Source organism: Eptesicus fuscus, chromosome 10, assembly GCF_027574615.1.
Source record: "Eptesicus fuscus isolate TK198812 chromosome 10, DD_ASM_mEF_20220401, whole genome shotgun sequence".
Classification (NCBI taxonomy): Eukaryota; Metazoa; Chordata; class Mammalia; order Chiroptera; family Vespertilionidae; genus Eptesicus; species Eptesicus fuscus.
In genome coordinates, this window is record NC_072482.1 from 43,342,740 (window position 1) to 43,356,426 (window position 13,687).

General features: G+C 47.0%; 1 pseudogene; it reads left to right on the top strand.

The window, feature by feature from the left end:
- The first annotated feature begins 7,790 nt into the window (after nucleotides 1-7,790).
- On the top strand, nucleotides 7,791-9,399 carry LOC103284427 (U4/U6.U5 tri-snRNP-associated protein 2-like; annotated as a pseudogene).
- The last annotated feature ends 4,288 nt before the right edge of the window (nucleotides 9,400-13,687 follow it).

Here is a 13,687-nt window from a genome sequence, read left to right on the forward strand (position 1 = left end):
AGAGCACAGGAGATTCTGCTTTTTCCCAAAGCCTAGGACATTTCTCCTTTCGTCCTATGAATGAGAAGAAGAAAACATAAGTGAAATCAACAACAAGAAAATATCACTCATTCACCCATTGCAAAAATTAAAGAGGGTGATATCATCCAGTGCTGGCAAGATTGTCAAAACCAGACCATCTTCCATCATGGACGGGAGTGTGAAATGCAATCACGCTTTTGGTACGTAAACTGGAACTATCTATTAAAATGCATACCCTTCACCCAGGGATCCCACAGTGGGGAATCTTATGTAATAAAAAAAAAAAAATGACAATATGTACAAAGCCAGTTGTGCTCTCTCCCCAACCCCACCCTCTTGCTGTCCACATTCCATAAGTTATAGACTCTTAACATGAGATTGACATGTTCTTAGTGTTTAGTCTCTCTCCATCAGTGAGCTGAAGGAAGCAGCTAAGTTGAAGAATATTATTGATCCTAATATATCATTAAATTGCAGAGGAAACTTCAAATCACATGATGAACTTCCTAAATGATTTAAAAATCCTAGAAATGGCCTTTGACAACGTGGGTGTGCTCTGAAGCATTCTGAACTTCGATCTCTTGAAGATTCACTAAAGGTAAAAGAGATTTCTACAGGCACCTCGTTTAAAAGTTAACACTCTGGGCTTCTTGCACATGTACATGTGCACACTTGCACACACACATGCACACAGGCAGTACACTCCTGGCCCAGTGCTATACTCACTGCCTCGCTACCAGGCACATCTGTTTACAAGCAGGAAAGGACAAATGGTGCATCAGAACAGAAACCAATGAAACCAGGTTCCGAGGACGGAGCAATGGGAATGGGGCAGGAGTGAGACATGATCAAAACCCCCTCTATGTAATATAAATCCATTACATTGGAGTGCACCTTTCATTTTCAAATTGTATTTTCACCTATCATCACAACGTATTTTTTGTTTTGTTTTGTTTTTGTTTTAATCTTTATTGTTGAAAGTATTATATATGTCCCCTTTTTCCCCCCATCTACCCCCTCCAACCCACCCCTACCTCTCGCCCCAGGCCTCACCACCCCACTGTCTGTGTCCATGGGTTAATGCATATGTGTACAAGGTCTTTGGTTGATTGCCTCCCACCCACCCACCCTCCCACACCTTCCCTCCAAGATTCCACATTCTGTTCCATGCTTCCATATCATCACAATTTAGATCCATTCTCATCACTGACCCTAAAACAGGCCCCAGCATCTTGAAGTCATCCCCACAGGTAGAGAAATAACAGAGACAAACTTAGCATTAGTGGGTAGTTTGATCAAGTAAGCTGATGTCTGGGTGGGGAGTGCTTCAGAAAAAAAAGGTTATCAGGGCTGGGGCTGGAGGGAGGTGGAGGGTGGAGATAGACATACTAGGCACTAAATAAACATTTGTTGGATGGATGGGTGGATGGATGGATGGATGGATGGATGGATGGATGGATGGATGGATGGATAAAGGAGTGGGGGGACTTGAGAAGACAAATCCTCAGAAAAGAGATTGTTTAGACTTTCAATGACATAATAAAGTGGTTCATGAGCTCTGCATTGGACCATGACTTACACGTGTTTACTTTTTATAAAATTAGCATATGTTTAAGCTTTTAATTACTGAAATTGTGCTAGTTAGAACAATAGGTCCTCAGTTTCAACAAGTCATTGCATGTGTGTGGACTCAAGACCTGAATCTATTTGTGAGCATATTTTTATTCCTTAGAAGATGATTAGGATCCCAGATATCCCCAAATTTTAGAAAGGTACCTCTTTCTAGATGCCTCTAAAAATACTTTGATAGCTGGTCCCTGTTATGAAGTAAGCTGAGAATAGTTTTAACCTCACACTCACGTAAACTCAAAGGACCCTGAGCACTACAACTTTCTGTCTTTGGGTAAATGGTGTAACCGATCAAGGTCATAGAGCCACGTCCCGACATCCGGGTTCCACCTTTGGTGTGTGACTTGTAGCAGACGACTTTTGCAGATCTGGATCTTACCCTCCTCCCTAGTAGAATACAATGTGATAGATTAAACAACTTCTTAAATTATATTTCTACACAGAGAACGTAAAAACAATATAATTATCGTGTACCTAAGAAATCAAGTTTCACAAATGTATTGGTAGCCCTGTGAACTGGGCTCATCAGAAAAAGGCCCAGATTTATACAAGGAGGCCCAGGGTGAAAGCAGGTCTAGGGAGGAGGGCCACACATGCCCATGACCAGGGATCACAGGCGCGGGATTCTAGACAGAGATCTGCCACCTGGCCGAAACCGGTTTGGCTCAGTGGATAGAGCGTTGGCCTGCGGACTCAAGGGTCCCAGGTTCGATTCCGGTCAAGGGCACATACCTTGGTTGCGGGCACATCCCCAGTGGGGGGTGTGCGGGAGGCAGCTGATCGATGTTTCTCTCTCATCGATGTTTCTAACTCTCTATCCCTCTCTCTTCCTCTCTGTAAAAAAAAAAAAAAAAGAGATCTGCCACCTGCAGTTAGGTTTTTGCAAGGACACAGCCACCTTGCCAAGAGGTGACTAAAAGGACATTCACACGAAACTTTGAACTTCAGCTAAGAACAAAGAATATTATGGACCCACCCATTCTAAAGAGAGGTACAGGATTACTGAGAGGGTCCCAAAACATGTTCTGCCACCTTAAGCCCATCAACCTCCAGGATATAAAAGAAGGAGCTAAAGATTCTTTAAGACTGGTGGAGAGGACCGCTGTGGAAGGAGATGTCAGAGGGCTGAGCATCCCCCTTCACATGGGTGTGAGGTTCCCCAGTCACTCACTCCAAGAGCAGGCGGGTCCAGCTTCCACAGAGAGCTTGACGTGAGCCCCTGAAGTCTAGAGGATATTCAGGCTGGTGATGGCGAGAGGGTGGCTGTGCTTCCCATGAGGGTCAAGGGAGGAGAGAGAACCTCCAGGGGAGAAAGCTGACAACAGGGAAGTAGGTGTCCTATAGCCAGAAAGGACCTTGTGGAAGATGCCAAGACTTGAGGCAGCTGGAAGCAAGCTTGTCCAAGAGGTCTTTCTGGCTGCGCTAGAGACCCCAACGGGAAGCGTGTGTGCGTGTGCACCACCAGAGCAGGAGCAGAGGATGGCACCCAGCAAAGGTACAGCAGGAGGTTCCCGGGACTTGGGTGTGGCTCTGCCACAGGTCAGTCCGAGGCTTGACCCTACAGCCGCTCCCGGCAGGTTCCCTTGTGGAGAAGTGTCCCCACACCACCTGCGCATCCGCAGAGGGCCCCAAACAAACCGCACTGACAGTCAGGTTGGACTTTTCTGCCATGACCTCCTTCCTCTCCCTGCTTCATGGTTGGGGGGAGGGGCAGATGTTGAGTGGGAGAGGAGTGTGTGTGTGTGTGTGTGTGTGTGTGTGTGTGTGTGTGTGTGGTGGGAGGAAAGGTGGGGTGGGGGAGATATGGAGTGTGTGTGTGTGTGTGTGTGTGTGTGTGTGTGTGTGCTGGTAATGTGGAGTGGGGGCTATGTGGAGTGTGGGGGAAGTCGGGGGAGGTATATGTAGGGGGGATGTGGAGTGTGTATGTATGTGTATGTGTGTTGTGCATGTGTTGCGTGTGTTGGGAATGTGGAGTGGGGGCTATGTGGAGTGTGGGGGGAGTGGGAGGGAGGTATGTATGTGGGGGCATGTGGAGTGTGTGTGTGTGGTGTGTGTGTGTGTGTGTGTGTGTGTGTGTGTGTGTGTGTGTGTACACAGCACTCTGCCATCCCTGCCATCGAGGGACAGCACTGAGTGAGGCATAGAAGAGGCTGACATCACAAGCTCCTGGGCCTGTTAGGCCCTGGCACCAGGTACAGGGGGGATACTTGAAGGAGAAATTAAAGCTTTTGTTTAAATCAGCTGACGCTTCCCAAAAACTTAAAAAGAGGCTCTAAGTTAATATCTAAAAGTGACAGCAAAAGCTCTGGAATCTGCCCAAAACATCGTCCAGGGGTAGAGAAGGGAGAGTTTCACGTGCACATGTGACAACAAAGGGGTGTGAGAAGCTAACATTACTTTGTGATATCTACCCCTCCAAGCCCAGCTGTTACATAAATATTTTGCCATATTTTCCCCAGATCCTTCTTTTGAATAAATAAAACTTTATAGATACGGAGGCCTCCCTCCCTAACACCATTTACCTCCCTCCCTCCCCGGAGCAACCCCAGTCCTAAAGTTGGCATGTGTCATTCCTGCCCGTGTTTTTATATTCTCACAGTGTAATTATGTATTTGAAAACAGATGTGGTATTTGTTTGAAATTTTGGCATGCTTGTAACTATAATTTTATGGTATAGTTTGGCTTTTTATTTTAATAAAATAACAGAAGTAAAGGGACTTTTAAAATTCCCTCTCTATGTTTATGTCTCATTGGTCATAAATGAAACCCTGCAGCTCATGACATGATAATACGGAGGCACTCAGCCTGAGTAAGTGGCTGTAATAAATTTAACAAACCACAGCAAGGTGGTGTGCGCGGAAAGGGGGAAAATCAGAGTGCAGATACAGAAGGAATCCAGAAGAGGGCGGTGTCATCTAATAAAAAGAGTGCCCATGCCTGGTGGCTGCTTTGGATAATTGATTTGGATAATTAAGCATAGGCCTCTAACAGACCTTATAAGTGCTAGAGGGTAAAATTAGAAAACGCAAGCCTGATCACTTGGAATTATTTGTCCAAGGTCCAAAGCGAGTTAATGTTTACTACTTCTGCCCATCCAGCTCAGCACTGTGGGAGGTCTGCGAGCAGCCCTGCAAATGATGCAGCAGACACAAGAAATCAGACTGGTCTAAAGCAGATCATGCATGATACTTGCACTTCTTTGTTTCATTTTTATTGAATTTATTGGGGTGGCACTGGTTAACAAATTGATACAGGTTTCAGGTTCACACGTCCACAGCACAGCATCTGTATGGTGTGTTGTGTGCTCACCATCCCAAGTCAAGTCTCCTTCCATCACCATTTATCCCCCCTGTACCCTCCTCCAGCTCCCCTCACCTACTCCCCCAGTCAATCACCACACTGTTGTCCATGTCCCTGAGTTTTTCTTATGATCCCTAGTGCCAGTTTTAAGCCTTCATAATGTTCAACTGGGCACTTCATTCAAAGAGAAGATTTTGCAAAGTAATAAAATTATAAAATCATGCTGAAGCAAGGGTATTTTTAGCACCTCTCCCCCCCCCAAAAAAAAAAAATGATTTCATGTCCTAATTCTTTACACTTGTTCTAAGTATATGTTGATAATGTTTTGTGTGGAACTTTTAAGAACAATATCAAAAGTACCTTCTATTGACCACCTTCTTGGGATAGAATTATTAGTCAGATTAGGGTGGTTTATGCTGAAGTCACACAGAATGCCCAGCACTGCAGTATGGAACACTATGGAACAGGTGTCACTGAGTAGGCCCAGAGCCTATTTTTGTAAACGGTTTTATTGGAACACAGCCAGGCCCGTTTGCTTACCTATCATCTGTGGCTGCCTCTGAGCAGTGGAGTCATTGCCACAGAGACGCAAGATATCTGCAATCGGGCCCCTTAGCCTGCAAAGGCTAAAGTATTTACTACCTTTTCTTTTATAGGAAACTAGAGGCCCAGTGCATGAAATTCATGCACTTGGGGGGGGTCCCTCAGCCCAGCCTGTGCCCTCTCGCAGGCCTAAGCCGTCAGTCAGACATCCTTAGAGCTGCTGCAGAGGTAGGAGAGGCTCCCGCCACCGCTGCTGCGCTCGCCAGCCGTGAGCCTGGCTTCTGGCTGAGCGGTGCTCCCGCTATGGGAGCGCACTGACCACCAGGGGGCAGCTCCTGCATTGAGCGTCTGCCCCCTGGTGGTCAGTGTGTGTCATAGCAACCAGTTGTTGCACCTTTTTGTCTATTTGCATATTAGCTTTTTATTATATAGGATGCTTGCTGGCCTTTCCTATAAAGCAATGCTCCCATAAACCTTTCTATAACGATGGACATGTCCTATATCTACACCGTCCAGTACAGTAGCCACTAGCCACATATGACTATTGAGTCCTTGGAAGACATGTGACTCAGTGGTACCATATTGGAAAACAAGTGAGGAACAGAATTTTTATGTTCATTTCAATTTGTTTTCATTTAAATGGCCATACCCAGTGGCCCCTTGGCTTCCCACAGTGCTGGGACTGTGTTGTTTGCAACAAGAGGCTGTAGGACAAATTTGCTTGAGGGAAGTAGTTCATCGACTCCAGCTTTATAGCTAAGGAACTGAGATGTTGGTCTTTGTGACGTCAGCAACAACTACCCTCTCCTGACTAATACTTTCCCACAACTCTCCACTTCCTTCAGAAAGACCACAGCTCAAGAGGAAGAAGCAGGAGAACACGAGATGCCATGGGAAGTTGCACTTCATTTCTTTATCTTATACTAGAGGCCCAGTACACGAAATTCGTGTACTGGGGAGGGAGGATCCCTCAGCCCGGCCTGCACCCTCTCACAGTCCAGGACCCCTAGAGATCGGGCCTAAGCTGGCAGTTGGACATCCCTCCCACAGTCTGGGACCCCTCGCTCCTTACTGCCCGCCTGCTCACTGTTTCTCACTGCTCAGTTCGCTGCTCCTTAGCGCTGCCACAGAGGCAGGAAAGGCTCCCACCACCGCCGCTGCACTCGCCAGCCGTGAGCCCAGCTTCTGGCTGAGCAGCGCTCCCCCTGTGAGACTGCACTGACCACCAGGGGGCAGCTCCTGCATTGAGCATCTGCCCTCTGGTGGTCAGTGTGCATCATAGCGACCAGTTGTTCTGGTCATTCTGCCATAATGGTTGCTTAGGCTTTTATTATATAGATTATATAGATTTAGCCTTTTTCATTGGTATCAGAGTATCATTCAAGAATCCCTTGGCTGCAGTGAGAGAACATCTAACAGTGGCCTGAGCAATCAGGCTATTTTCTTTTTTTCTTTTTTTTAACAATTTTGTACAGTTTTCTACTCCTTTTCAGTGAATTCTTAGTGGTTGCAAACATTGTGCTATAGCGTGCTTGCTGCTCTTTAGCAGTGATTTCCCCGAGCTGTCAAACACCGTTCTACACTCTTTCCTGATGTTTAGAAGTGATTTCCAAGTGTTATCTAACTATTTGGTACAGTTTACTGCTCCTTTTCAGTGAATTCCATGTGGTTTCTTTTTTCTTCTTCTTCTTCTTATTTTAAAATGTTTATTATGTATATATTTTTTCTTTATTTAATTTTAAGGAAAAAAAATTTTAAATACAATCCTATATAATAAAAGGCTAATATGCAAATCGACCGAACGGCAGAACAACTGGTCACTATGATGCACACTGACCACCAAGGGGCAAACGTTCAGTGAAGCAGCTGCCCCCTGGTGGTCAGTGTGCTCCCACAGGGGGCGTGCCACTCAGCCAGAAGCTGGGGTCACGGCTGGCGAGCACAGTGGTGGTGGCAGGAGCCTCTCCCGCCTCCGTGGCAGCACTAAGGATGTCCGACTGCTGGCTTAGGCCCGCTCCCTAAGACGTCAGTCAGACATCCCCCGAGGGCTCCTGGACTGTGAAAGGGCACAGGCTGGGCTGAGGGACCCCCCTCTCCCCCCGAGTGCATGAATTTCATGCACCAGGCCTCTAGTAATGTTATAAGCAATAAACATTAACACTTCAAGAAAAACGATCTTAAATATAATAATGTTACATGCAATAAACATTAATATATCAAGGAAAAAGGATTTTAAGGCCTCCCGCGCGCTCCCGAGTCCGTGGTCGGCGCACAGGGCGACTTTGCCGGTAGTGGCGATGTCCGGCCTGTCCAAGCCCGAGTCTCATGGTTCCACCTGCGGGATGCCAGGATCCGAGTCACTGGCCGGCTCGGGTCGGGTCAAGTGGGAGTGAGATCAGGAGCGGGAGCCCAGGCGCCGATCGCCCGCAGCAGCCCGGTGCGCGTAAATTTCAAGGCACATGTCTCTCCCCGTGAGATGCTTCCGGCTGTTGTCCTGAGCGGGAGGTGCGAGCAGAGAACGGCCGAGTGGATTCTGAGGGCCCGAGGAGCCGCCACTGCCCACACCTGGACACCATTAACAGGAGTGCGCTGGACTTGGACTGTGAGAACTGTTCCCTCTCCCTCCCGCATATCAATGCATAGGCCTGTCTGGGGTGTGGCAAGTACTTTCAGGGCCGGGGTTTGAGGTCTCACGCCTACATTCACAGTGTCCAGTTTAGCCACCATGGCTTCCTCAACCCCCACACCCTCAAGTTTCACTGCCTTCCAGACAACTATGAGCTCATCGATTCCTCCCTGGAGGATATCACGTATGTGTTGAAGCCCACTTTCACAAAGCAGCCGATTGCACACTTGGCCAAGCAAGCCAAATTGTCCAGAACATATGATGATACCACTTACCTGCCAGGTATTGTGGGCCTGAATAACATCCAGGCCAACGACTATGCCAGCGCTGTCCTTCAGGCTCTGTCCAATGCTCCTCCTCTTCGCAGCTACTTCCTGGAAGAAGACAATTATAAGAACATCAAGCGTCCTCCAAGGGAATATCATGTTCTTGTCGGTCCAGCGTTTTGGAGAGCTGATGAGAAAGCTCTGGAACCCTCGAAATTTCAAGGCACATGTCTCTCCCCATGAGGTGCTTCCGGCTGTTGTCCTTTGCAGCAAGAAGACATTCCAGATCACCAAGCAAGGGGATGGAGTAGACTGTTTGTCCTGGTTTCTGAATGCTCTGCACTCAGCTCTGGGGGGGCACAAAGAAGAAAAAGAAAACTATAGTGACTGATGTTTTCCAGGGGTCCATGGGGATCTTCACTAAAAAGCTCCCTCGTCCTGATCTGCCGGCAGAAGGAAAAGAGCAGCTGCTTCAGAATGATGAGTACCGGGAGACGATGGTGGAGTCCACCTTTATGTGCCTCACTCTGGACCTTCCCACCGCACCCCTCTACAAGGACGAGAAGGAGCAGCTTATCATCCCCCGGGTGCCGCTCTTCAACATCCTGGCCAAGTTCAACGGCATCACCGAGAAGGAATACAAGACTTACAAGGAGAACTTTCTGAAGCGCTTCCAGCTCACCAAGCTGCCTCCATATCTAATCTTTTGTACTGAGAGATTCACAGAGAACAATTTCTTTGTGAGGAAGAACCCAACTATTGTCAACTTCCCTATTACGAATGTGGGTCTGAGAGAGTAGCTGTCTGCGGAAGTGCAGGCCGTGCATAAGAACACCACCTACGACCTGATTGCCAACATCGTGCACGACGGCAAGCCCTCCGAGGGCTCCCACCGGATCCATGTGCTTCATCATGGGACGGGCAGATGGTATGAATTACTTGACCTCAGGTAACTGGCATTCTTCCCCCAGATGATCACACCGTCGTCGGAGGCTTACATTCAGATTTGGAAGAGGCGAGATAATGATGAGACCAACCAGCAGGGGCCTTAAAGGAGAAGCCAGCCAGGGCTTTGCTTCCAGGGGCTTGGCTGAATATGTAAATAAACCACTCCAGTGTCACTGAACATCCCCGGGCCAGCCTAGTTTCTGTGGGTGTTGGTTCACACCAGAGCATCAGAGGGCCCACCTGCCTGGGCGACTTTGATCAGTTTATTGTAGATGATGTTCTTTCTCCTTGGTACCTAGCTCCCCTCTAGCTTCAGCGGGCCAGAACGCCTTTACAGATTATGTAATTTATTTCTGAGTAGCTACGAGTATCTGGAGGACAAGATAATTTCTTCTAAGCCTCAAAGCCTCGGGATTCTAGGAATAAGAGCATGAAGCCAGTAGCATCCTTTTTTCTTCCTGGTTTTTTTTTTTTTTTAGAATGAATTAAATATTTTCCCGTTTGTACAAAAAAAAAATAAAGAAAGAAAAAGAAAAAATGGATTTTAAGAATAATAATATTACCAAAACTGTACTAACATAGTATGCTATCACAAAAGTTGTAGGAAATATTAAAAATTTGCAAATAACAGGATTATTTCTATTATATTTTAAAATGTTTGTCCACTGGCTCTATTTTTGTTCATCAGTTTATGTTGTTCATTATATTCCACAAATGAGTGAAATCATGAGATATTTATCTTTCTTCGACTGGCTTATTTCGCTTAGCATAATACTCTCCAGATTCATCCATGCTGTTGCAAATGGTAAGAGTTCCTTCTTGTTTACAGCAGTGTAGTATTCCATTGTGTAGATGTACCACAGTTTTCTAATCCAATCATCTGCTGATGGGCACTTAGGCTGTTTCCAAATCTTAGTTACTGTTAATGGTGCTGCTACAGGCTATTTTCTCACGTAACAAGCAGTCTGGAAGCAGATAGCTCCCAGCATTGGCCCAACACTTCCACGGTGTCAAAGCCTGTGTCTCTATACTCTCTTGAACTTTCTCTCTCTCTCTCTCTTTTTTTTTAATATATTTTATTGATTTTTTACAGAGAGGAAGGAAGAAGGATAGAGAGTTAGAAACATCAATGAGAGAGAAACTTCAATCAGCTGCCTCCTGCACACCTTCTACTGGGGATGTGCCCGCAACTAAGGTACATGCCCTTGACCGGAATCGAACCTGGGACCTTTCAGTACGCAGGCCGACACTCTATCCACTGAGCCAAACCAGTTAGGGCTGAACTTTCTCTCTTGATTGTGAAATGGCTGCTCACACATTTAAGGCAAAAAGAAGTGAGAATAGGAGTTTCACCTGACACATCAGAAAAGTAAGAGATTTCCCAGAAGACATTCTGGATGCAAGCCCTCATCTTACTGGTGTCTGAGGAGAGCCAGCACTGGGGCACAGGCCCACCAGAGCTCAAAGGTAGGTGAGGAAGCGGGAACACAGCGCTGCCCTGAGTGGCTTAGTCAGTAATGGATGTCACCTAGGCCTGGGCACACTGGCTCATGGAGGAGGGGACGGATTTGAGGTGGACAATTAAAGTTTCTCCCAATTATTTTATGGCTTAGGCCCACGGTGTTCTCTGGTGTCAGTTTTCCAGGATCTCATGACTAGGTTGCATCTTTGTATCTAGTCCTTATTCAAGAATCATTTGTTGACTACCTGTCGAATGTCAGACGTTGGGCCAGACAGCAGAAAGGGGCAGAAGATAAGGTTGGACATGCTGGCCCAGAATGCGCAAGGTCTCTGTTAAAGTACGAATGGAAGGTTTTGTGAAATAACGATGTGTGTTAAATACGCCACAGATTTACATGTTTACTTAGGAGCCTCGGTACATTTAACCTGCAAGTGCTTCTGGCGTGCTCTATTTTACTGCACATCCATAAACACAGTTCTGCTGGGTGATTATTTTGACTATTTTTAAATCTCCTAGTAAATACAAATGTCAGTGACTTCATGTGTAAGAAATGTGCTAGGGCTTTGTTATTTTTCTACCTAAATGCTCCATTCTGCTGGGGTGGCAGAAACTGTGTCTCACTGAATTTGTGGTTCTCTGGGGTTTTGCAGGAGAGGGGAATAGTCCTGTTATTGATGGCATCTGGACACACCAGCGACCATTTAGACCAGATCCCATCAGCCACCTGCTGAATGAATACACATCCCTCGTTCCCAGCCTCGTGGTCCTTGTGGGACGCTGCATGTGCAAGTGACTCTGTGAGGATGCTAAGACCCCTCCTGGCTCCACGGTCAGTGTGGTCGTTTCTGCTCTGAAGTCCTGCTGCCTCCATGGGCTCTGGCAGCAGGAGTGCAGCAGGAGTACAGCGCCCCTCCCCATATCCTTGAACCCTACTGTTCAAACTAAGCAAATGAAAACTCGTCAGGAGGGTGGGCACCAGGCCACTCCCTGTGAACCCACTTATGTCTGTGATCTCAAGGCTTCCATGTCTGTTCTGCTCTCTTGGAAACTTCCAACCAGTTATCTGTCGCTGTGAGTTTTTCTATATGTATTTCTATTTCATATTTTGTCCTCAAGTATTTCCATCCTGAATCATTCACATTTCCCCAAACCAGAGCCATACCCAAAGAGCCAGAATAAATTATGGGAGTGTGGGGGCATGTACCCAGAAAGGAGAAAGAGGAGAAGACACTTACCTGTCAACCTGTCTCTCTCCTCCGCGTGAGACCTGCCTCCCCACCAAAGCATCGTGCCCCTCCCTCCAGCTCCACCTGTACTTGTGAGATTCCGCTTTCCCTTGAAATGATCCTCCAACTTCATATGAAAATAACTGATGTGAATATACACAATGAGTTGTGGATGAAGCACACGCTAAGCTAAGGGGTAGATGAATTAATGAATTACGTCCTGAAGGATAAAGGGGTGGCAGATTAAGGAGCTGGAGGGAAGCTGCCAGAGATGACAGAGGACAGCTTCAGGCAGGCAACGAGTTGGCCCTCGGCATATCATTATTTAAAGAATTGTGAGTATTCACATGCATAAGGTTATCCTCATTTGCATCAGTTGTGTTCTGTCAAGTCTCTGCAAACACTGAATTAACAGTTACGGAACCATTCATTGCTCCAAGGGGGAAATACAGGGTTGGGCTCCTGCAACCCTCTGGTCACATTCTCATCAGTCACTCAATACTTAACCTCTTCTGATCTGTGTTTCTGTTTAGAGACACATTATTTAAAATATATTATTGACTCATGAACTTTGAACCCCCTCACAGCCAACAGCACATAGCTCATGCCTAGACAAAGCTCCTTTAACACGTGTTTTCTCCATAAGGCATATCTCGGTCCTCTTGCACATGAGATCACTAGATAGCCTGTCAGCACCACACATAGGGGCCATTTTAAACAGTGAAATCATCAACAACAAGTACAAAATGCAGAAAACATGGCACCAAATAACTTGTTTACAGTATGAGAGCTGAGACGAGCAGGCAGAGTGGCACCTGGGAACGCATGGGGAACTCACCACTCTGCACGTGCCCATGCCCACCGTGACCAGCCAGGCAACCCCAGTGTTGGTTTGGGGGTTACCAGTAAATTTTATAGAGCAGGCAAATTTGCAAATACGGAAACCACAAATAAGGATGGACTAGAGCTGAAGCAAAAGGGTAGGTGCCAGTGTGTGCAATTGCTCTGGGATATGAAGCCAGAGGAGCCAGAAAACAGGCACCAAGGGCCGCGTGTGTCAAGCTACTGGCTACACACCTGCCCCCTCTCAGGATGGGGCATACGGAGGAAGCAGCCTGGGAGCAGTGAAGCGAGTCACTGACCCCAGAGAAGGGGTTCCCTGCCGTGGGGGACCTGCCACTGCCGCGGCTGTGTGTGTGTTCAGTGGAAACCTAGACCCAATCTTGAGTTTACTCTGCTCAATGCCATTCAGTCATACTCTGACTTCATCAAGAACCTAGGAGAGAAAGAAATAGCAAAGAAATAACACATATACTTTATATGGGGCCATTAACAACTGGCAAGCTCTGCATTTGTAAAGGAAACGCTGAGCCCGGCAGCACAAGCAGAAGTAGCAACAGCCCACTTGGGCGACAGTGTTAAACAGTTCACATCGGGGCAGTAAAACATTGGCAGCTGCCAGAGCGGGGCGGCTGGGAAGCCTGCCAGAGGACCAGAGAGGGTTGTGACCCCACTGGTTCCTGTGGGCTGGGGCTTAAGGGGTTTCTGATGCCCTGTGGCTGTGGCCCCTTCCCAGATTTAAGCTTGGGGAAGCGAGAGGTACCCCTGTAAACCATCACAAGTCACTTAGCAACTTCTATGAGACTTTTTGGGAGTTTCTATTTGA